The following is a 24,435-nucleotide window of genomic DNA, read 5'->3' as shown; positions in this document are numbered from 1 at the left end:
ACAATACATGCTGCAGCCCCTGGTAGGCCTTGGATGCACCTATGCCCTGGGTACCTAGGGTACACTGTTACAGGGGCCAACAAGGTGAACCAGTTCCAATTCGTAATGCACCTAGAGTGCATTGGCAGTAATTTAGAGAGAGAACAGCAGGCTGTGGGTCTGATTAGCAGGCCCACAGCCACATTAAGTCATAAACCAGTGAAGCAAAAAGCAAAAATTTGGGGTGACCATAGGATAGCAGACCCTACTCTCCTACACAAAACATGAATTTAAATATAACCAATGTATTCTTCATATAAAATAGCATAAAGTCATTTAAAAATGCACTTAACTTCAAACAATTGTGCAAAGGTACTTCAACCCTTGTGGTACCTACACTTTTGCAAAGAGCTGCTACTTCTAAAGAGGACTGATTTATTTTCTTGGTGCAGCATGTCACTGCCAGGGTGTAATAACTGTGAGAGCTCAGTGACTGTACTTCTGAGGTGAATGCAGCAATATGGGACAGTGAGCACCCACTTTATTTATTTTAAATGTTTGCTAATCCGTTTGCAGCAATGCTGTGTGTGGGCTCAGGCATTTTTTGTTTGCTTTTTATACAGATGACTGATCTTTGTAGCGGTCCCTTTGGGGTGAGTTGTTCTGTCATAAGGGTGCAGTCACTGAATAGTTCTTGAAAAGGGAAGTGTCTGAATTTCTCAGTTCATTGAGGAAAAAAAAATAATAATAATAATTTTTAAAAAAAGTAACGGGAGACCTGTTAGGTTTCCCCTGAGTGAGGCAATGTAAGTTTTGCCAATTAGTTTTGCTGTGTATGTATTCTCTAATGAGTTCTGGAAAAGGCCAGAGTGATGCTTTAGCCAAAATATAGTGAAGGCTCTCCGCTTCCTCCTGCACCCTGCTCACCACATGCCCTCAAGGTCCTCCTGGATTCCAGGTTGATGCATGTAGCATGTTTCGATCTCTGAGGGGTGGTGATGGCTCCTGGCTGGCTAAGTTAAATGTAGGATTGGGGTCCGGGGTAGCCTAGAGCCTGAGGCCAGCCACCACCTCGCTCCGCCCCGCTCGCAACAAACAAAACCACTACGCTGTGGAACCGGGCCTAGCCCTGCTGCCCCTTGCCCCTTTAGGCAGAGACTGTAAGCATGTGTAAAAATGTCAAAATAACAAAGTATCAGAAAATTTACAGCACCACTTATATCCATGTAGGGCGTCAGAGCACTTTACATTACACAGATACAATCACTCATACGTGTGTAAATCACTGTTTAGGAAATGTTACATAAAAAAAAGAACTACAAGATGGAGGAGTCACATGACAACCATTCTGGTAAACAGCATAGCTTAAAAGTGATTGGTCTAGAGAAACACAAACTCAGAATTTAAAACGTAATACCATGGTTGGGGTTCTTTTTAATAATCAGAATTGATTTCTACCCAAATGAACCCTTTTTTGTAACATTAGGATAATCAAAGACTGGGGAAAGAACCAGGACACTCTAATTTATACCTTGCAGTTTGCCTGCAGCTCTTACATGCCAGTTAATAGCTCACTGTTCTATGTTAGGATTTAACTTAGAAACTGCAAGTAACAATAGGGCCTCTCTTGCAAAAGCAGGAACCCACTGACCTATTTACATTATGCAAAAACAACAAATGATGAACAGAATGCAGAGCAATGTCATGTATTCACCCCAGTACAGAGATATGGGCCAGAATTCATTGTTTTTTTTGCTCACCATGCCATTACAGTTTGAACCCGCCATATGCAAATCAGTCTTAACCATGTGCCCAATGGGAACAGTCCAGCCCCCGAACTGCCAGGCCAGGTCCTCCCTGAACTGGAAACAAGCATACTAGGACCAGTTTTGTTTGTTGCAGTTACACTATTTACATTATGTGCACTTTGTGATCTGTATGGTACATCTTCTTAGCAGCTGGCCCATTAACCCTCTTTCCATGAGTCGAAACGTCCACTAGACTAAACACCTGCTGTCCCTACTAAGAACATGAATCACTGGAACTTATTGTTGCCGAAAATTGTTGGAGGCCAGGAAGGAGGCAGCAAGTGCTTTTAAAACTATATTATACTTGCATATTTGACGCCCGCACCTGAAGTCAGCGCCAGCCGCGGTCCATGCAGGTAAGAGTAGTGGGTGGTGGGACAGATAAAGTGGGATTTTGAGGGACAATGCAGAGGGAAAATTAATTATTTATTTCATTTTCCCTCTGCATCATCCCTCAAAATCCCCCCTTACCCGGCCCATCTGCCCCACTGCTGTTACCTGCACGGACCGCGGCTGGTCAGCACCTGGTGTGGTCGCACTGCCCTAGAGCCACCCTGCTCAAGGAACCTGTGACCTCAGTCACTGTTTGTTTACCTTGAAAAATCAAAGACAAGAGAGGATTGGCAAAACAGGAACACTGCACCCAGTAGTACACCATAAAGAAATGGGTCTGAGGACTGGCTCAAAGTACTCGTTCGAGTGTCTTTTATGCATTTCTTGAAGAATTATAAAACAATGAATAGATCCTCTTTAGGAAGGGTAATGTAGGCCGAGTCATGGAGTCATAAATTACTCCCATCTGATGACAAATGCAGGTGGATCTCGACAATGAGGGCCAGTGGGAAAAGTGTCCAGGTGTCCGGCACGGGGAGCTCTGTTTTCCAAACCGCATGTGACATCTAACTACATGGTGTTTTGGGAATGTGCACCCCTCCGGCCATGTGAGTTTTACTGGACATTTCTCCCTGGACCATTTTGGTGTTGGTGCATATCTCTTGGATTAATCTGGATTTTCCTGTTCGCTGGTTTGCCTGCTGGTTATGTGTCACCCCACCTATGATATGTCAATCGGTAGCCTTATGCCCAGGTTGCAGGGTCTGCCTAACCATGTGCTTATGACCCAGGGTTGATAAAAAGATCATATCAGGAAATTTCAACAACAGCAATTCGATTTTCTTTATATACATATATAACCTTTATAAATATAGGAACATGATATTTTGGTACAGGGTGAATTTTAAAAAAAGCTGACATTCAATGAGTGTAAATGCACAAATGCTGTTCTGTTGTTCTACGCAAACCTCCATCCTGGCATTCATTGCCATTAGCATGGAACTACAATAATGTCTTCTGCCTCAAGAATATTCATGAGTGCAGAATTATACTGACTCCCTATGAATGAGCATTTCACAAATTAATTACATCTGTCCCTTGTGAAAAATTAAAGTGGGGGTCCTAAAGCTATTGGTATCTGTAAGAAATGGGGTCGTTAACTGAGGAGGGTGAGAACACCACTCAATTAATGAACACAATCCTCATCAGGGTGAACCACAAAAGTGGCTGAATAAACCTGTGATTAAACCTCTGGTATATTGGCACAAAAGCTGTTAGGCTTAACTAAGGGAAAATGTGTTAAATATGTGTGCAGCACACAAACTGTAATAACGAAGAAACAAGAAAAATCCTAAACAAATTCAGAAAAAGAGTATATTCTAATAGATAAAATGTCACCAAAACAACAACACATCTAATGAATAGTCCCTCAGTTAAAAATTGCAAAAGCTATACGTGAAAATGGTGCCAAGTAGCACAAAGCACCACTTGCACATTATAACATATTTTAAAGATGTATTTTTTTGCATATCTTTAACAATGTTTAATATGCCTTTTCACACTTGAATTTACATCTATATGGTGATATAGTGCAATTGTCTTTGAAACAAATGCTATGTGATGTGTAGAAATGTGTTTAATAATGTGCTTTAGTTAGACCCTATTTCTGTGTGAAACACCATTTTGGACAAGATGGATGCCATCTCTGTCACTAACTTGTGATTCCCCCTCACCACATACGTCCTCTCCTCACTGTAGTACACAGTCAAACGGAAGACACAGAGGTTGATTTTCATTGCTGTATTCTTTTGTTTATTTCTAACCTTTCCATGGTGCAAATACAAGATTGCAATGAGTGACCATGTTTTCTGTTTCTTCACTTGTTCTGTTCATTCACGGAAAGTCTTAATGGTAAATGTTTCATATTTCTCTGAGCATCTCCGGATGACAATTGCATCAAGGGTGTAGACTAATAATTCAAAGACTTGGGATGATGCTTATCTGTTAAGGTAAGGACATTTACTATTCCTGTGTTCTGATTAACCCTGGGTGGAGTTGGCAAATCCAGCGAAGTAGCAGAAAAACTCAGCGCGCCACTCGGAGTTCCGCGAACCAGCAGAGTTGCTTTTTCTGCCTGGTCGCCATGTGTTTTTGATGGTCGTGAATGCCTAGTGCGTGTTTGGGGACGCTTATTATGTGCTTGGGAGAAATATCGCGTGAACTTCACCATGCGGTCGCCAATGGGCGCAGCCATCTTGTTTTTCACTTTTTGCTATGGTCCGAGACCTGTCTTTCTATCCGCCCTAGATCTTTTCAATCCTTTGTGTCTAGAAACTTTTTTCTTATCTTTTTTATTTATTATCTATCCCTCTCTAGTCTACTCCATGAGGAGCGAGAGACGTGACTGCCTTCCTTGCAGAAGGTGGTGACCAGAAGGGGTGAATCCATGGACCTTATTTTCTGAGGTGGAGGTGGCCTCAATGTTTTTTTTGTCTAGCGCCAGCTCCCCTTAACATTGGCAACAGTTGACCGGTATTTGTCCGGGTACGGGCTCCAGGAGCATCACCGACTGTGAAAGAGGGTGGGCCAGGCAGTGGTTTGCTGCTCTGGGTGCAGTGTTTCACTGCTCTGGGGTCCGCTGCACCTATAATCAATAGACGCACTGGTGGTCCGACATCCTTGACCGGGGGCAAGACTTGCTGGACCTGCTATGTGTTGAGGTCCCGGGGCTTTGTGAATAGCGAAATATATTGCTATTGTGTTCTGCTATTCGGTGTTACTGTGAATATAATTTTTTCGCCAATAGCTACCATACTGCTGCTGCATGAAGGTAACATGAGTTTAAAAATCTTATATTATGTTACAGTTACTTCCAGACAGGTGCTCTGCGCTACTAACTAATCATACTTGTTTGCAACTTTGTGCTCTCTTGGGCTGGTTATATAAGAGAGGTTGGAGAATTTAAGTTAGGTAATGCAGATAGGGAAGATTCCAGTCCTTTCCTTTGTTCTGTCCTGTCACTAAGATAGTGGTAGTAGTTAGTTAGTACTATGTAATTTAGCGGCCTGATTGACGCGTCTTCTCAATTGACTTCAGTCCTAGTGGAGCCTTTTGTAGTTTGCATAGTGAGTGAATAGCAACCAACCAATTTGGTGTATACAAAAAGGCAATATGCATACGTCCATCAATGTATTAAAATGAATAAATGCAGACTTAGTAATTGGCCCATCAAAGGGGGTTTGAGTTGAGACTGAGAGATGATTTGCAATGAGATCGGAATGTAAGCAATTCATTCCAAAGTCTGGAATGGGTGGCCTAGGTATGTTTAGGATTCAGGAATCGGAATTGAACTGTGGAATAATAAAGATAGGATGGTGTGCGACTGCGATACTAGTCTACTACTAGTCAATCTGATTCAGGATAGGTCAATGTTATTGCAATTGCTGTTTCCTGTATAAAAATATCTTTAGAGCGATGATATTTATTTATTTAACACAAATAATGTTTTGTCTCTTTAATTATGTCTTACATGATCAGCATCCAGGGGCAAGAAGAAGACTGGGTCTGCTGACAGTGCTGAGGCGGGTGCGGGAGCCGGGTAGGCCTCCCAGGAGCAGTGGGAAGAGGACTCAGGAGCAGATGGCTCTGCTGCCGACCCAGTATGTCCACCTGGTGTTGTTATATTACTCTTACTTCCATTTCCTAATTGTAGTTTTTCCAACATCCTCTTCAATCTATCTGTTTATAAATTCTTGTTTTAGCTCCATTACCTACTACTACTAGTACTAACATTGTTTCTAGTGTCTTTTTTAATTCATCAAATCAAACTGCCTCTGACTAACCTCTGACTCTGTGTTAGTCTGTCTGTAGCTTGCTTTCTTCTGGGTTTCCACTCAGCTTTCCCTCTCCACGTATATGTGGATTGCCTAGTAGTGGCACTGTAAGACCTCAGAGAACCCATTGGTCCTAGACTACTACTAGTACTAAGGGTGGGCGTAGTTCGCGAAGTAGTGCTACGCGAAGCTACGCGAAGTGCACTTCGCACTACGCAAACTTCAAGTAGCACTACGCGAGCTGCGTAATAGCATGTTCGCACTGTGCAAGAAGTGTTTTCAATGATTGCACAGTGCGGACAAGCATCCGGCACTGTGCAATCATTGAAAACGGCATCTTGCACAGTGCGAGCTGTAGTTTTCTGCTGCTCGAGTAGATTATTACTCGAGCTGCAGCTTTCTCAACGCGAACTGGTAGTTTCTCATTGAGAGCGGTCGCGAGCATGCGTAACCACTCACAATGAGAAACCTTACCTCCCCGCGTTGAGAATCTCACCGGTATGTCATTTTGCTTGCTCGCGGTCGCGAACATGACTTTCAGGACCGCGAACAAGCAAAAAATGAGCTCTGCACTACGCTACACTGCACTACGCGTGTTCGCACTGTGCTACGTGCAGCTCGCGTAGTGCGAAGTAGCGCAAACTTTCCAAACTCCGCGAGCGTAGCGTAGTGCTTCGCCCAGGCCTAACTAGTACTAGTAGTAAGGACTCTTTACTACTGCTAGTACATGTACCAATAATCTGCTGTGCCTATTGCATGCCCAAGTAAGGTATTCTACGCAGGTTTGTGAGATGAGAAGGCTTTCTTTTACTGTCTCATGCTCAATCAGCAAATGGTGCTCACTCACGTTGGACAAACCAAAGTGGTGTATTTTACTTTTTGTAATCCAGGCCTAGTACTTTTTTTATTACCAGCAGTTGATGGTGAACACTGAACAATTGATTACAGTGGCTTCCAGTGGCTTCCAGAAAGGGGTTGGAATGGTTGATCAGGGTCTAAATATATTCATTCTTCAATAAAAATACACTAGGGCTAGGGGAGAGCGTATATATTTCACATTTGTTGACTTATCATCGGCATTTGATTGCATGTCACACAGCAAATTATGGACGATATTAGAAAATCTTGGGGTGGAAGGAAACAGTATTTGTTTTTCAAGGGAATTGCCTCCGTTTGCTATGGAAAAAACGGAGAGTGCAATTGATCCTTTAGCATAGGACGTGGGGTACGCCAGGGGTGAGTTTTGGCCCCCTTTCTATTTCTGATCTACATAAATGACCTTGAGAGAATTTTAGTTAAAGTGTGCAGGGATATGCCTATAGTAGATAAAAGATCCATCCCTGCACTCTTATACGCAGACGATGGGTTCATAATGGCACGGACCCCCCTTGCCCTACAAGGTCTGATAACATATTTTAATACCTATCTGTCGAATCTGGATCTAAAAATGAACTGCGCAAAGACATTCGCAATGAGCTGTGGCCATGGGACCAATAGATGAAGAAAAGCTTTGTATATTAATGATAGCCCCTTGGATTTCACCCCTACATTTTCATATCTAGGTATTTTGTTTCATGAAGCTGGTACATGGGCAAGTGTTATAAAAACAAGAACACTTATGTTTTCGAAATCAATAATGGCCTCAAAAAACTTCTCGAAAAAAATGTGGAAAAATTCTACTGGGGAACTTCTGAAAATTTACAATGCTACATGCATTTCAATTGCTATTTATGGTTCAGGTATCTGGGGATATGACAACATAAAATCCATCCAGATAGCGGAAAATATGTTTCTGAGATACATCTTAGCTGTACCTGAGAGTGTCTCAACAAACCTGTGTCACACAGAACTCGGACAGCCATATATAGAGGATACAATCAAGGTCCAACCCATACTTCTTTGGCATAGGGTATGGACAACCGACGAGTGTGTATTGAACCGCATAATAATGATGGATGTTTTAAGTTTGGAACATGTGAGAAGGATAAAATGGCTCGTTTATGTAAAAAAACTCCTGGCAGAAATGGGCATGCAAAAATATTACGATGAACCCCTCTCAATGTGTAATATCCCAAGGAAGGTATTAAAAAAACAGTGCATGAAGTATCTGGATGATAAAAGAGTAGGTTAGGAAATTAAGAAAAAGACAGTCCCACCACACCAAATGATATTGACTCAGGGCAAATTATAATCGTATTTAACTCTCTCTATGAGTGACCACGAGAGGTTTGCTTTGACACGGTTTAGGTTGAACATTATTTTCAGAGTTCCCAGTTTCCCTATTATAAACAATTGGTCATGTTATTTAACAAAATGCCCGTGTGATGACCTTTCCGAACAATCAGATATCCAAATTTTATTTTTTTGTAAATTGTATACCCTTCCAAGGAAGAGATTTATTATCCCCATTTTAAAGGAGATGGAAGTAAACCGATGTCGACCAGCTTTTTGTGTATTGCAGAGACTAGATACGGTATTGACAGTGGCATCTATCTCTGAATTTTTTAAACAGGTTTTTAGATTACGAAAATCAATTTGTATGTGAAATTTTTATTTCTATGAATTGTCATCTATCCATGATTACTTGCTTTTTATAATGGCCCTATATGATGAATTTTATCCATGTTATGTACTTCTTTTTAATGATGCACTTCTATGTACTTTTATGGTTATTTGTTATTAACCGAATAAAGTTGTAATTGAATTGAATTGATTACAGTGCACCATGGCAGGGAGTAAGTATGAGGAGGAGGACAGCACCATTATTTTACTACTAAGAGAGACCTCATGTTTGCCCAGTTGGCCACTCTTTCTTCTTTTCAACAAAATGTTATGCACCAATAGCTCTAGCCACTGAGTCCTGTCCTTTGGTTTGTCCTCTTATTGAGAGGCTTTTCAAAAATTGCCACCACCAAAATGCCCAACTGGGTACTTTTTGATAGGACGCACTGTCTACTTCACTCTAGTATCCAAATTGTAGATAGTGATATGTGTGTATTATTAATTATGTATTTTCAATCTTGCTGATGAAAAAAATAAATAGGGGAGGCGTATGGCATATGTGAAATGTTTTTTCCAGGCATACCGACCACCAGTGCCGGGGCCAGCGGTGAGGGCCACGCCACTCCAGAGGGTGCAGATGTGGCAGCTGCAGGGGGTGAGCCATATTCCTTACTTATTGAGAATGTTGAATACACTCACTGCAAGGGTGTACACACTGAGTACAATGTTTCTCTGCTGAGACTAAGTTGTTGTGAACACTGAACAGTTAAAGAAGACAAACTTTACTTAACGTTAGCATTAGCTGTGGGGGTTGAGTAACTAATGGCCTATCTAATTCTATCTTCAACTCAGCAGAGAAAGATTTATGACAAAGACAAAGAGTCAGGCGACATGTAAAATTTGAGTTGCAGGGAAGGATGCGTGGGGGAAGAAAGGGGCCTTGGGGTGCATATATGTGGCTGATGATAAGATGCATGGCTAGTTCAAGGATGGGTGTAAGGTGAAAGAAAAGAAAGTAGAAAGGATGCCTGCCTGGGTGTTTGAATTTGTATGGGTGAAAGCAATCCTCCGGGGGGTATGAGGGGTCAAACTCAAAGGCAAACAAGGACACATGGGTGATGGTTGGTTAGTTATATCTATGACAAATGTATGTTGTCCGTGAAAGGTTTATGATAGCCATGTTTGGATGGGTGGATGCCTGGATTTTATCATAGAAGATGAGAAGAAGAGTCAGACTGGATGTAGAAAATATAAAAGAAAATAACTGTGCCAGAGTACCAAAGCCAAGGGTGAGGAATAAAATAATGCTAGAAGAACAATGCAATGATAAATGAAAAAAAATCCCTGGGAAGAACAAGGACTGTTTTTAAAGGGGTTTTTGAATCTGATTCAAAGGTTTGAGGTTTTATTTCAGAATGGAATACTCCCTTGACTCACAGTAGTTTGAAGCACAACATATATATTGTGCATGACTATTACGTCCCTTACCTGTAAAGAAGTCAAAGAGTTTTTGAGGATAAAACAAGTATTTATTATACTTTAGGATCCCATCCACAGGATAGCTGTCATCAGTAAGAGGTCCAAGCTAAACTGTTCATATACTCTAAACATAACATTCCTAGAACCTGTACAGAGTATTCTAATGCATATGGCAACCTGGCAACAAGCAGCAGGATGCAGGATGCCACCCATCTCCATTCCCATAATAAATAACAAAATAAAAGAAACACTATTTTACAAAATCCTTTAAATGAGCAGGTACACGTGTAACCCTTGAAGATTTCCTTGCAATGGCTGGACCAATCACAGTCCGATGCGATGAGGTATCTGGAGATGAAGAGCTTGACACAGGAGACTTGGACTTGAATACAAAGTTCTTCCTGATCACCACTACTCTGTTCAAGTTCCAAATGCGATGATCTGCAGTTTTGATCGCATTACCTAAAACCTTGATGACTTGTATAGGTTTTAAAAATGAAGCAGATGCCATTTTGTTCTTCTTACAAGGATTGTTTTATGAGAACACAATCACCCACATGTACCACCGTATTTTTAACTGAGTTCCTCAAATCATGAATTCTTTTCCTAGCTTGAATCTTCCTTTCTTGACCTACCTTCCACTCATCATTCCCAGATAAAGCTTTCAGATGTAAATCATTTATCCAAAGAGGAGTTACTAAAGTGTTAGCACTCCTACATATGAAGAGTTCAAACGGTGTCTTACCAGTTGTGGCATGAGGAGATAATCTGTAAAGCTTAACCTTTTTAAAAACATCAGATCTCCAATCTGAACGTGCAGATTTAGCAATTCGAATAGTCTCACTGAGCACATGGTTGAATCTCTCCACGGTTCTATTAGTCTCTGGGTGGTACAAAGATGATCTTTATGCTTTATACCATGTTTAGACAAGAATGACTCCATTTGCCTACACACAAGTTGACTCCCGAAAGACTATTACATGTTTAGATTCAATGCCACGAGTGATGGCAATCCCCGGCCATCTAGAAAAGAAATCAATTAACACCAGAACATACCATTCACACCCAGATGAATATATAGGCCCTAGGATGTCTAAACCTACTTCTTCCCCAGGCTTATCTGGAAGCGTTCTGATAACCATAGGCTGGACTTTGGGTTTCACTACTTTCTCACTCAATGCACATTCCATACAATCTCTATTTCTATGCTCCACCTCCAAATCCATGCTAGGCCACCAGTATGACATCCTTAAGTTCTCTTTTGTCTTTGAAATGCCCAAATGTCCACTATGTGCCAATGAAATAAGTTCACTCCAAATGGACATTGGTGGAACCAATCTAGTGCCTCTAATAAGCAAAGCTTCATGTTCTGAAAGTTGGTCCTTAACATGACAACATTTTTCTAACTTCTCATCATTTTCTGGTTTGACTTTCCAGCCAACCTTGATTAAACTTAAAATCTCCATGAGATTTGAATTTGCCTGTAAAGCCTCCAACCACTTATTCTTATCAATAACACTTTCCTCCAGTGCACATACCATTTCATCCTCTTCACTTTCCCAATCATCCTCCTGATCTAACTCTTCACCTGCGACAAGGCGGGATAAGGCATCTGACACTTTATTCTCAACACCTGGTAGGTATTTGACCTAAAAACTATAATCTTGCAGTCCTACAACCCATCTTGTGATCCTACTTGACACTGCATCAATCCCTTTAGTTTTCAGAATCTCACACAACGGCTTGTGATCTGTTCTTACTTCAAACGAGCTTCCCCATTACAGGTTTTTCTTATGGTCCAATAAACAGCTAACGCTTCACGTTCCACAACAGAATACCTCAACTCCGGACCTCTTAAGCTTCTTGATAAAAACAAAATGACTACCTCTTGTCCTCCAACTTCTTGTACTAGAACTGCTCCTAACCCCTTTAGGCTTGCATCTGTTATCAAAACAGATCTTTTCTCAGGATCAAAACTGTTCAACTTAGGGGCATTATTCATTTTTTCCTTAAGAAATATGAACTCCTTTTCACACTTATCACTCCACACGAACTCACAACCCTTCTTCAATAGTGACCTCATGCTAACACACAATAAGGCAAATCCATTAATAAATTTACTATAGTATTCCGCCATACCTAGAAAGCTGATCAATTCATCCTTGTTCTTTGGAGAGGACATTTTCATTATTGTACTGATTAAACTAGCTTTCGGTAAAATTCCACCTTTCGAGATTGTGTGACCTATATAATCTATAGAGTCTCTCTTAAATTTACATTTCTCAATCTTTACAGTCAAACCTGATTCACTCAAATGCTTCAAAACATCACTAAGTCTAGAATCATGCTCCTCATCACAACTACCAAGTATAAGAATGTCATCCTGATATATTCTAACTCCTTTCAAAGCTTTGAAGACACCTTCCAAAGCCCTTTGAAAAACTGAGGCGGCTGAAACTAGCCCAAATGGAAGTCTCACAAAACGGAATGTGCCAAATGGAGTTACAAAAGCCGTCAAATCCTTAGACTCATCATCAAGCTTTATCTGGTGGTAGGCGGATCTCAAATCCACAGTGCTAAAAACCTTTGCTCCCTTCAGCAACATTAATATGTCTGCAATTTTTGGTAAGGGGTAGTGATCTACCACAACACACTTATTCAACTCCCTGAGGTCTATGCATAAACGAAGAGAGCCATCCAATTTTTTAGCGGCTACAATTGGAGCAACCCATTGAGTTGCCTCTACCTCTTCTATGATACCCTCCTTGACTAGCCTTTCTAACTCCACTTTTACTTGATCTTTAACACTAATGGGCACACTGTGCACTTTACAACAAACAGGTATAGCATTCTCCTTCAACTTAATATGATGATTATAGTTTTTCAAACATCCCAAACTTTCAGAATAAAAAATTAAGAAAGCCCTCTTTCAATTTGTCACAAAAATTCTTATCACAGTTTTGATTTACAGAAATAACGTTAGTATTTCCAATTGGAAGTTCTTTCAATATGATAGGGGGAGAGGAATTGGGGTCTAACATTACCCCAAAATCTCTTTGATCAAACCAACTCAAAATGCTATCCCCCGCTTGTGAAATATACACTTTTGAGCTGGTAAGTAAGCGTGGGCGGAAAATCCGTTCCGCTCGCGGATTTTGCGGATTTTCGGTACATTCACTATTCGCGAACGCTCGCGAATTTACCAAAAATCCCCAAATTCCGACGCGGCAGATTTTTTTTTCTTGGTGATACAATTTTGCGGCGTGCGGCGTTCACTTACCGTCATTCAGCGTTTGCCGAGTTGTTTTTCTCGATATTTTGCGAGTGCTGCGCCATTTTGGATCTTGCTGCGAGATCCCGCAGGAGTTTGGCGACCGCAAATACGTCATCGCACTCGCCACCTTGCACAGCAAGAGTTTGTCAACGCGAGTACGCCGTGATCACGTATCGCGAGAGTTCGCAATCGCGAACCCGTACATGCGGCGGGCAGCAACAATCTCGCACTCGCAAAAATACAAAATTTGCAATTCTGCACAGGAAATCCACCAGCAAGCAGCATAAACCTTCTGAAAATGATGATTTTTATCTGAATAACTCCTCAGGTTGACATTTGCCTGCACTTTTTTTGCAAGGAGTCCATTTTGGGGTGGGGGGGTGGGATGAAGGAAGTGCCCCACAGTCTCCAACTTCCTGTTCCTGTCCAGCAGGTTCCTCCCAGTGCTTTGTCTATCTCCTGGTCACTTTTCATTTGGATCTGGAGCTGGAAGGATTACTTTTTGTGGATGCTGCTGGATATTTGGATTTAAGACATTTTTGACTTTCTTTGGATCACTTTTGGATTAGAAATTTCACAAGTAAGTTTGTTTGGGGCATTACAGTTGGTGCAACTACAATTTTGTAATTTTCGATTTTTGGGCTGTTGTTGGGGCCTTTTGCCCAGGGGTACTCAGTGGTGGGTGGACTGAGTCTTTCTGTGGGGTCTCTTTAATAAAAACATCATGGAGGGCCTGGATGGCTTGGGATTGTGCTGATTTTTCTGTGATTTTCGTTTTTTTGGGCTGTTGTTGTGGCCTTTTCACCAGGGATAGTGAGTGGTGCATGTGCCTAGTCTTTCTGTGGGGTGTCTTGAATTTAAACATCATGGAGGGCCTGGATGGCATGGGATTGTGCTGATTTTTCTGTGTTTTTCGATTTTTTGGGGTATTCATGGGGACAGGCCATGTGGTTGGGGGCCATTTTGAGTGCTGCTACAGTCCCTGGCCATGTGCTGGGAGGGAGGGGGCCATTTTGAATGCAGGCAGTGTTGTTAGGTCTGCAACCATTTTGCCTAGCTTTCAACCTTTATGCCCAGGGGTACTGAGTGGTGCATAGGCCTAGTCTTTCTGTGGGGTGTCTTGAATTTAAACATCATGGAGGGCTTGGGATTGTGCTGATTTTTCTGTGTTCTCGTTTTGTTGGGCTGTTGTTGTGGCCTTTTCACCAGGGCTAGTGAGTGGTGCATGTGCCTAGTCTTTCTGTGGGGTGTCTTGAATTTAAACATCATGGAGGGCCTGGATGGCATGGGATTGTGTTGATTTTTCTGTGTTTTTCGATTTTTTTGGGGTGTCCATGGGGACAGGCCATGTGGATGGGGGCCATTTTGAGTGCTGCTACAGGCCCTGGCCATGTGCTGGGAGGGAGGGGGCCATTTTGAATGCAGGCAGTGTTGTTAGGTCTGCAACCATTTTGCATAGCTTTCAACCTTTATGCCCTGGGGTACTGAGTGGTGCATAGGCCTAGTCTTTCTGTGGGGTGTCTTGAATTTAAACATCATGGAGGGCTTGGGATTGTGCTGATTTTTCTGTAATTTTCGTTTTTTTGGGCTGTTGTTATGGCCTTTTCACCAGGGGTAGTGAGTTGTGCATGTGCCTAGTCTTTCTGTGGGGTGTCTTGAATTTAAACATCATGGAGGGCATGGGATTGTGCTGATTTTTCTGTGTTTTTTCGATTTTTTTGGGTGTATAACTGAACTGATGTTCCTCTGTCTTCCATTGCTTTTAGGAGCACAAGACTCAAGAGAACCACCAGTGCCAGGAAGAAGTCCTGCAGCGGTGTGTGTGTGCAGCATAACGTCACGCGACGTCATGTCTGGCCACAGACAACTCTGCAACTCGTGCAACTGCGGCCTGCTGTTCTGACCTGCTCTGAAGAAGATGGCCCCAAAAAAAGTTCCCCGTAGCTCCTCTAGCAAGAAAGTTGCCAGTAAGGAGCAGAAGAAGCAAGTTACCAAGGAGACTGGTGTGCCGCCCGCCACGTTTTTTGGGAGTAAAAAAAAAATACGCCTGCAGCAGCAGCGGGATCTGCTGGGGACCAAGCTGGGAGCAACACCCCGCTCCATTTGGCTCAGTGCCACCACCACCACCACGCCAACTTAAGTCCAAGCCCTTGAGTGCTACAGAGGCACTTAGTCTAGTTGTTCAATCACCATCGACCAGTGATGTTGGCTCATCGCAAGAAAGTAGCAGCAATGTCCCTGAATCAACACAGGTTGTTGCAACTCATCTGACGAGTGTTGAACAACCACAGCCGCAACAACAACCACATGTGCAAGTACAAGCCCAAGTACATGTGGAAGGAGAGGCAGCGCAAGGAGATGCGCAAGCAGAGGTGCATGGAGGGTCACAAGTGCCCACAATAGTTGTTCCTCCCGAAGTAGGGGCACATCAAGAAATCGACAATTAAGGCGAGGTATCATTTGAGGAAGCCACTCCTCCTGATGATCATTCATTGTCTTCCACACCCCTAGCAAGGAAGAGATCAAGGGTGAGGTCTACATCTTCTTCAAGCCCACCTCCTTCTGATGATACGGATCTAAATTGGGAACCATCACTGCCGTCTGAGAGTGAGGCACACCATGATCTGACAAAGGTAGTTAAGCGTAAAAGGAAGGACGTTGAAAGACTCATAGTTATGGAGTGTGATGTGGCTCAACAAGAAGTGGCGGATACTCCTGCTGATGAAGACTCTCACGATGACGACGCAGTCATCATAAAGGTCACTGCAGCCCCAGCGGGCATGCAGCAAAAAGACATTTTGACCCTAGCCCGAGAAGCTGCTGAGCATGATGATGTTGTCGACGAGGAGGCAATGGAAGAAACACCACAATCATTGGAGTTAACTAGTACACCAACACCTACCGCTTCCATATTTCTCACTCGCCAGAAGGGACCTCCATCCACCTCGACCTCAATTACTGGTGGTGAAAGTGCAAAACGTACTGAAGTTCGGCAATCCACATCCTCCACTTCATCTGGCATTAGCAGCAGGACCACCACCACCAGTATCGCCGCCTCCTCCGGCCCCCAAAGACATTTCAAGTCTGCAGTTTGGGACTTCTTTAGTGTTTGCCCAAAAAGGGGAAAACCTCGCCATTTGTAGCATTTGTAAGTTGGCAGTTAGTCGTGGTAAGTTTGGTTCCAACTATGGTACCAGAGACCAGAGAGGTCATCTTGAAAGAAAGCACGCTGTCAAATGGTTTGCGCACCTACAGGCACCGAATTGCACATAATGCTGTTTCATCTGATGATGACGAGGAGGAAGAAGACGTGTCAAACACTTCACTTACACCCAGTACCCCTGTCAGCAGCACACCCCATGTGAGCCACACTAAGAGTGTGGGAGAGAGTGAGACACCAATGCGAAAAAGTTCATCAGCAAGCGTAACTGGGTCGAAGATATCATCATCATCATCCCGTAAATGCTTGGTCCAGGGCAACATTAAAAAGATGTTGTTTACAGAAGCGCAATATGAACGCAACCACCCACTGACACGTCTGTATAACACTAAGCTGGCTAAAATGCTAGCTCTGGACCTTCTCCCTTTTTCTTTTATAGAAGGGGTTGGTTTTCTAGAATTAGTGGCAGCGTTCTGCCCTAAATGGAAGGTTCCTAGCCGGTTCTATTTTGCCAGAGTTGCGGTTCCAGCACTACATGAAGATGTGCTGGAGGTGATTGGGGCAGCTTTGCAGAAGACTGTTGTTCACACTATACATCTGACAACAGACTTGTGGACCAGTGGCGCAGGCGCTGATTACATGTGCATCACTGCACACTGGGTCTCTTTTTCAGGGGTTAAAGCAAAGCTAAACGCAGGTGTTGACCCGGACCAAGTTTTTAAAGCTGCTCGGAAACATGCAACACTAGCCATGTTTGTTTGGAGAAACGTCACACAGCACAAAACATTTTGGATGACTTTAACACAAAGGTCCTTCACTGGCTGTCCCAAAAAAAACGCCAGATTGGTTATGTTTCCACGGATAATGGTGCCAATGTAGCTAAGGCCATGGAGCTGGGTCACTATTTCAGAGTGCCGTGTTTGGCGCACTGTATAAACCTGGTTGTTAAAAAATTCTTGAGTGATAAAGACAGTCCAGCGTACGAGGTAGTGGACACCTGCCGAAAAATGTGCAACCATTTCAGCCATTCTTTTAAGGCCCGGAAGCATCTGAGGAGCCTGCTACATGAACGTCGAATGCCAGTGAAAGCACTCATCCAGGAGGTGGCAACACGTTGGAACTCAACCTTCTACATGCTTGAGCGTCTGTATGAGCAGTATACGGTACTCGATCACTATTTCTTAAAACAGGGTACAGCTCACAAGGACCTGAGGATGGATGCGGCGCAATGGCAAATAGTTAAAAGCCTGACAGACATGCTTCGTCCTTTTGAGTTCTTCACGCGTGCAGTCAGCAAGGAGGAGTGTAATTTGGGAAAAGCTATCCCATTGTTGTACATGCTGGAGCACCAACTGAAGGCGGTGTCTTCTGTGTTTCAAAAAAATGAAAAAAACCAAGACCCGTTTGTTTTGGCGAAGAAATTATTAGAGCGCCTACAAGGTGATGAACGTCTTAAAATGATCCACTCAGAACAACATTACATTTTTGCTACTATTCTGGATCCACACTACAAAACGGCGCTGGCAGGCTGAGCATTCTTTCCTTTTGATGATGAAGATGTTACAAAGTACAAACGTTGGCTAGTCTTGTCAGCCAAGAGGTTTGAAAGAGAACGGCAGCTCATTGAAGGAAAAGGCAGTACATCAGCATCAGCAGGCCACCCCCAGTCAAAACAATCCACTTCTGCACCTGTGGATGTGGCACAAGTGACCTCTCAGCCCTTAAAGACACCGGCAACCGGATCATCTGCACCAGACACAACAGTAACATTGGAGGCTGAAGAGGATTGGCTAGCTCTGCTTGGGTTTGGTTCTCAAAAGGTCACAGCAACAGCTAAGCAAAGTGGAGGAACCTTGGAGGAGGACCTTGAGTCGATGGTGCAGGACTATCTGAATGACTCAACAGAGGTCTATGTTAATGCTGACCCATTGGCCTATTGGCATGGGAAAAAAGAATTGTGGCCACAGCTCTCCAACCTGGCTTTAACCTACTTGTCTTGCCCACTCGCAAGCGTGTCTTCTGAACGTGTTTTCAGTGCTGCTGGTGGCATTGTAACTCCCAAACGGAGCCGCCTCTTGCCCAAAAATGTGGAGAGGTTAACAATGATCAAGATGAATCAGCACCTCATACCACCAGATTACAAAGTACGAGAAAGCACGCCGGATGAAGACGAGGTGGACAGCAACGTAGATGAGGGAATTTCTTCTCTGTTAGGTGACACTGAGCTCACCCTGCCTGAATTCGCAGAGTATGATGACGAAGCCTTATTCTTATTCCTGGACCCTGACACTGAGCCCTGAAAATGAGACAATGAATCAATAACTTTCTTTTTCGTCCTTATTCACTTTTATTCCTGTGTGTCTGTCTTTCTTTGTTGTGCACAGTTAATATAATTCAAACTTTAATCACCTAATCACAAAAACAAGCCCATCAGCAGAACTGTCTTCACTTGTTTGCTTATTGATTTGAAGGTGCCGCAGTCTGCATTCCTCAGGTTCACAAGTTCAGAAGAACATGCTCCTCTATCCTCCTCCTCCAGACTCCTATTTCCATCAAAGCAGAGGGCTGGATTACGCCCAATGAAGATAGACTCAGCACTTGTGGGGGTGTTCTATTTCTTTGCGGGTGAGTTGACGGCTCTGGGGCCATTGCTGGGAAGCTCTAATACGGATAAAAGTGGTTTGGACCAAATCGGAGGCGGACATTTTTTTGTGTTTTTGCTGACTTGCTTGCCTTTGAGGTGCTCTTTGGGGGGGTTCCGGGTGTTTGTGGGTGAGTTTTGGGGTCTGGGAGCACTGCTGGAACAGTCTAATCTTGATTGCATTTGCTTTTCAGCACATCCGTGGTGGAAAACGGGAATTATGGCCTAGCTGCACAGCGCGTTTGGACCGAAGGCCGAGAAATATTGTAAGTATGAGATTTTCCCTTTTGGCTGTTTGGGGGTGTTGTGCTTTTTGGCGGGTGGGTTGGCGGGTCTTGGGGCATTCCTGGGAAGGTCTAATACCGGATAGAAGTGGTTGGGACAAAATCCAAGCAGAATTTTTTTTTGCTATTTCTGACATTTTGTTCAATGTAGCATTTTCGGGGGCCTGTTTGAGGGGTTTCCTGGTGTTTGTGGGTGGGTTTCAGGGTCTGGGAGCACTGCTGGATATGTATACTTTAGTTTGCAAGAGGTTTGAAGCAAATCCATGGTGGCAGAAGGGAGTTAGGGCCTAGCTGCAGAACGCGCGCGGAGTGATGTGGAAAATTGGCAAAAAAATGACTAAGTCCCCATTTTTGTACTTTTGCTTTTTGGCTGTTTGGGGGTCTTCTACTAGTTTTCTCCTGGGTTGACAGCTCTGGGGCCATTGCTGGGAAGCTCTAATACCGGATAAAAGTGGTTTGGACCAAATTGGAGGCAGAACTTTTTTTGTGTTTTTGCTGACTTGCTTGCCTTGAGGTGCTCTTTGGGGGGGTTCTGGGTGTTTGTGGGTGAGTTTTGGGGTCTGGGAGCACTGCTGGGACAGTCTAATCTTGATTGCATTTGCTTTTCAGGAAATCCGTTGTGGAAAACGGGAGTTATGGCCTAGCTGCACAGCGCGTTTGGACTGCAGGCCGAGAAATATTGTGAGTATGAGATTTTCCTTTTTGGCTGTTTGGGGGTGTTGTGCTTTTTGGCGGGTGGGTTGGCGGGTCTTGGGGCATTCCTGGGAAGGTCTAATACCGGATAGAAGTGGTTGGGACAAAATCCACGCTGAATTCTTTTTGCTATTTCTGACATTTTGCTCAATGTAGCGTTTTCGGGGGCCTGTTTGGGGGCTTCCTGGTGTTTGTGGGTGGGTTTCGGGGGTTGGGAGCACTGCTGGCTATGGATACTTTAGTTTGCAAGAGGTTTGAAGCAAATCCATGGTGGCAGAGGGGAGTTAGGGCCTAGCTGCAGAGCGCGCGTGGAGTGATGTGGGAAATTGGCAAAAAAATGACTAAGTCCCCATTTTTGTACTTTTGCTTTTTGGCTGTTTGGGGGTCTTCTACTAGTTTTCTCCTGGGTTGACGGCTCTGGGGCCATTGCTGGGAAGCTCTAATACCGGATAAAAGTGGTTTGGACCAAATCGGAGGCAGAATTTTTTTTGTGTTTTTGCTGACTTGCTTGCCTTTGAGGTGCTCTTTGGGGGGGGTTCCGGGTGTTTGTGGGTGAGTTTTGGGGTCTGGGAGCACTGCTGGGACAGTCTAATCTTGATTGCATTTGCTTTTCAGCAAATCCGTGGTGGAAAACGGGAGTTATGGCCTAGCTGCACAGCGCGTTTGGATCGAAGGCCAAGAAATATTGTAAGTATGAGATTTTCCTTTTTGGTTGTTTGGGGGTGTTGTGCTTTTTGGCGGGTGGGTTGGCGGGTCTTGGGGCATTCCTGGGAAGGTCTAATACCGTATAGAAAGGTTGGGACAAAATCCACGCTGATTTTTTTTTTGTGCTATTTCTGACATTTTGCTCAATGTAGCGTTTTCGGGGGCCTGTTTGGGGGGCTTCCTGGTATTTGTGGGTGGGTTTCGGGGTCTGGGAGCACTGCTGGCTATGGATACTTTAGTTTGCAAGAGGTTTGAAGCAAATCCATGGTGGCAGAGGGGAGTTAGGGCCCAGCTGCAGAGCGCGCGCGGAGTGATGTGGGAAGTTGGCAAAAAAATGACTAAGTCCCCATTTTTGAACTTTTGCTTTTTGGCTGTTTTTGGGTCTTCTACTAGTTTTCTCCTGGGTTGACAGCTCTGGGGCCATTGCTGGGAAGCTCTAATACCGGACAAAAGTGGTTTTTGACCAAATCGGAGGAGGACTTTTTTTGTGTTTTTGCTGACTTGCTTGCCTTTGAGGTGCTCTTTGGGGGGGTTCCGGGTGTTTGTGGGTGAGTTTTGGGGTCTGGGAGCACTGCAGGGACAGTCTAATCTTGATTGCATTTGCTTTTCAGGAAATCCGTGGTGGAAAACGGGAGTTATGGCCTAGCTGCACAGCGCGTTTGGACCGAAGGCCGAGAAATATTGTAAGTATGAGATTTTCCTTTTTGGCTGTTTGGGGGTGTTGTGCTTTTTGGCGGGTGCGTTGGCGGTCTTGGGGCATTCCTGGGAAGGTCTAATACCTGATAGAAGTGGTTGGGACAAAATCCACGCTGAAATTTTTTTTTTTGCTATTTCTGACATTTTGCTCAATGTAGCGTTTTCGGGGGCCTGTTTGGGGGACTTCCTGGTGTTTGTGGGTGGGTTTCGGGGTCTGGGAGCACTGCTGGCTATGGATACTTTAGTTTGCAAGAGGTTTGAAGCAAATCCATGGTGGCAGAGGGGAGTTAAGGTCTAGCTGCAGAGCGCGCGCGGAGTGATGTGGGAAATTGGCAAAAAAATGACTAAGTCCCCATTTTTGTACTTTTGCTTTTTTGGCTGTTTGGGGGTCTTCTACTAGTTTTCTCCTGGGTTGACGGCTCTGGGGCCATTGCTGGGAAGCTCTAATACCGGATAAAAGTGGTTTGGACCAAATCGGAGGCGGAAATTTTTGTGTGTTTTTGCTGACTTGCTTGCCTTAGAGGTGCTCTTTGGGGGGGTTCCGGGTGTTTGTGGGTGAGTTTTGGGGTCTGGGAGCACTGCTGGGACAGTCTAATCTTGATTGCATTTGCTTTTCAGCAAATCCGTGGTGGAAAACGGGAGTTATGGCCTAGCTGCACAGCGCGTTTGGACCGAAGGCCGAGAAATATTGTAAGTATGAGATTTTCCCTTTTGGCTGTTTGGGGGTGTTGTGCTTTTTGGCGGGTGGGTTGGCGGGTCTTGGGGCATTCCTGGGAAGGTCTAATACCGGATAGAAGTGGTTGGGACAAAATCCAAGCAGAATTTTTTTTTGCTATTTCTGACATTTTGTTCAATGTAGCATTTTCGGGGGCCTGTTTGAGGGGTTTCCTGGTGTTTGTGGGTGGGTTTCAGGGTCTGGGAGCACTGCTGGATATGTATACTTTAGTTTGCAAGAGGTTTGAAGCAAATCCATGGTGGCAGAAGGGAGTTAGGGCCTAGCTGCAGAACGCGCGCGGAGTGATGTGGAAAATTGGCAAAAAAATGACTAAGTCCCCATTTTTGTACTTTTGCTTTTTGGCTGTTTGGGGGTCTTCTACTAGTTTTCTCCTGGGTTGACAGCTCTGGGGCCATTGCTGGGAAGCTCTAATACCGGATAAAAGTGGTTTGGACCAAATTGGAGGCAGAACTTTTTTTGTGTTTTTGCTGACTTGCTTGCCTTGAGGTGCTCTTTGGGGGGGTTCTGGGTGTTTGTGGGTGAGTTTTGGGGTCTGGGAGCACTGCTGGGACAGTCTAATCTTGATTGCATTTGCTTTTCAGGAAATCCGTTGTGGAAAACGGGAGTTATGGCCTAGCTGCACAGCGCGTTTGGACTGCAGGCCGAGAAATATTGTGAGTATGAGATTTTCCTTTTTGGCTGTTTGGGGGTGTTGTGCTTTTTGGCGGGTGGGTTGGCGGGTCTTGGGGCATTCCTGGGAAGGTCTAATACCGGATAGAAGTGGTTGGGACAAAATCCACGCTGAATTCTTTTTGCTATTTCTGACATTTTGCTCAATGTAGCGTTTTCGGGGGCCTGTTTGGGGGCTTCCTGGTGTTTGTGGGTGGGTTTCGGGGTTTGGGAGCACTGCTGGCTATGGATACTTTAGTTTGCAAGAGGTTTGAAGCAAATCCATGGTGGCAGAGGGGAGTTAGGGCCTAGCTGCAGAGCGCGCGTGGAGTGATGTGGGAAATTGGCAAAAAAATGACTAAGTCCCCATTTTTGTACTTTTGCTTTTTGGCTGTTTGGGGGTCTTCTACTAGTTTTCTCCTGGGTTGACGGCTCTGGGGCCATTGCTGGGAAGCTCTAATACCGGATAAAAGTGGTTTGGACCAAATCGGAGGCAGAATTTTTTTTGTGTTTTTGCTGACTTGCTTGCCTTTGAGGTGCTCTTTGGGGGGGGTTCCGGGTGTTTGTGGGTGAGTTTTGGGGTCTGGGAGCACTGCTGGGACAGTCTAATCTTGATTGCATTTGCTTTTCAGCAAATCCGTGGTGGAAAACGGGAGTTATGGCCTAGCTGCACAGCGCGTTTGGATCGAAGGCCAAGAAATATTGTAAGTATGAGATTTTCCTTTTTGGTTGTTTGGGGGTGTTGTGCTTTTTGGCGGGTGGGTTGGCGGGTCTTGGGGCATTCCTGGGAAGGTCTAATACCGTATAGAAAGGTTGGGACAAAATCCACGCTGATTTTTTTTTTGTGCTATTTCTGACATTTTGCTCAATGTAGCGTTTTCGGGGGCCTGTTTGGGGGGCTTCCTGGTATTTGTGGGTGGGTTTCGGGGTCTGGGAGCACTGCTGGCTATGGATACTTTAGTTTGCAAGAGGTTTGAAGCAAATCCATGGTGGCAGAGGGGAGTTAGGGCCCAGCTGCAGAGCGCGCGCGGAGTGATGTGGGAAGTTGGCAAAAAAATGACTAAGTCCCCATTTTTGAACTTTTGCTTTTTGGCTGTTTTTGGGTCTTCTACTAGTTTTCTCCTGGGTTGACAGCTCTGGGGCCATTGCTGGGAAGCTCTAATACCGGATAAAAGTGGTTTTTGACCAAATCGGAGGAGGACTTTTTTTGTGTTTTTGCTGACTTGCTTGCCTTTGAGGTGCTCTTTGGGGGGGTTCCGGGTGTTTGTGGGTGAGTTTTGGGGTCTGGGAGCACTGCAGGGACAGTCTAATCTTGATTGCATTTGCTTTTCAGGAAATCCGTGGTGGAAAACGGGAGTTATGGCCTAGCTGCACAGCGCGTTTGGACCGAAGGCCGAGAAATATTGTAAGTATGAGATTTTCCTTTTTGGCTGTTTGGGGGTGTTGTGCTTTTTGGCGGGTGCGTTGGCGGTCTTGGGGCATTCCTGGGAAGGTCTAATACCTGATAGAAGTGGTTGGGACAAAATCCACGCTGAAATTTTTTTTTTTGCTGATTCTGACATTTTGCTCAATGTAGCGTTTTCGGGGGCCTGTTTGGGGGACTTCCTGGTGTTTGTGGGTGGGTTTCGGGGTCTGGGAGCACTGCTGGCTATGGATACTTTAGT

The sequence above is a fragment of the Lissotriton vulgaris genome, chromosome 3_1, assembly GCF_964263255.1.
Source record: "Lissotriton vulgaris chromosome 3_1, aLisVul1.2, whole genome shotgun sequence".
Lineage (NCBI taxonomy): Eukaryota > Metazoa > Chordata > Amphibia > Caudata > Salamandridae > Lissotriton > Lissotriton vulgaris.
The sequence above is the reverse complement of the archived record's forward strand: the minus strand, read 5'-3'. Positions refer to the sequence as shown.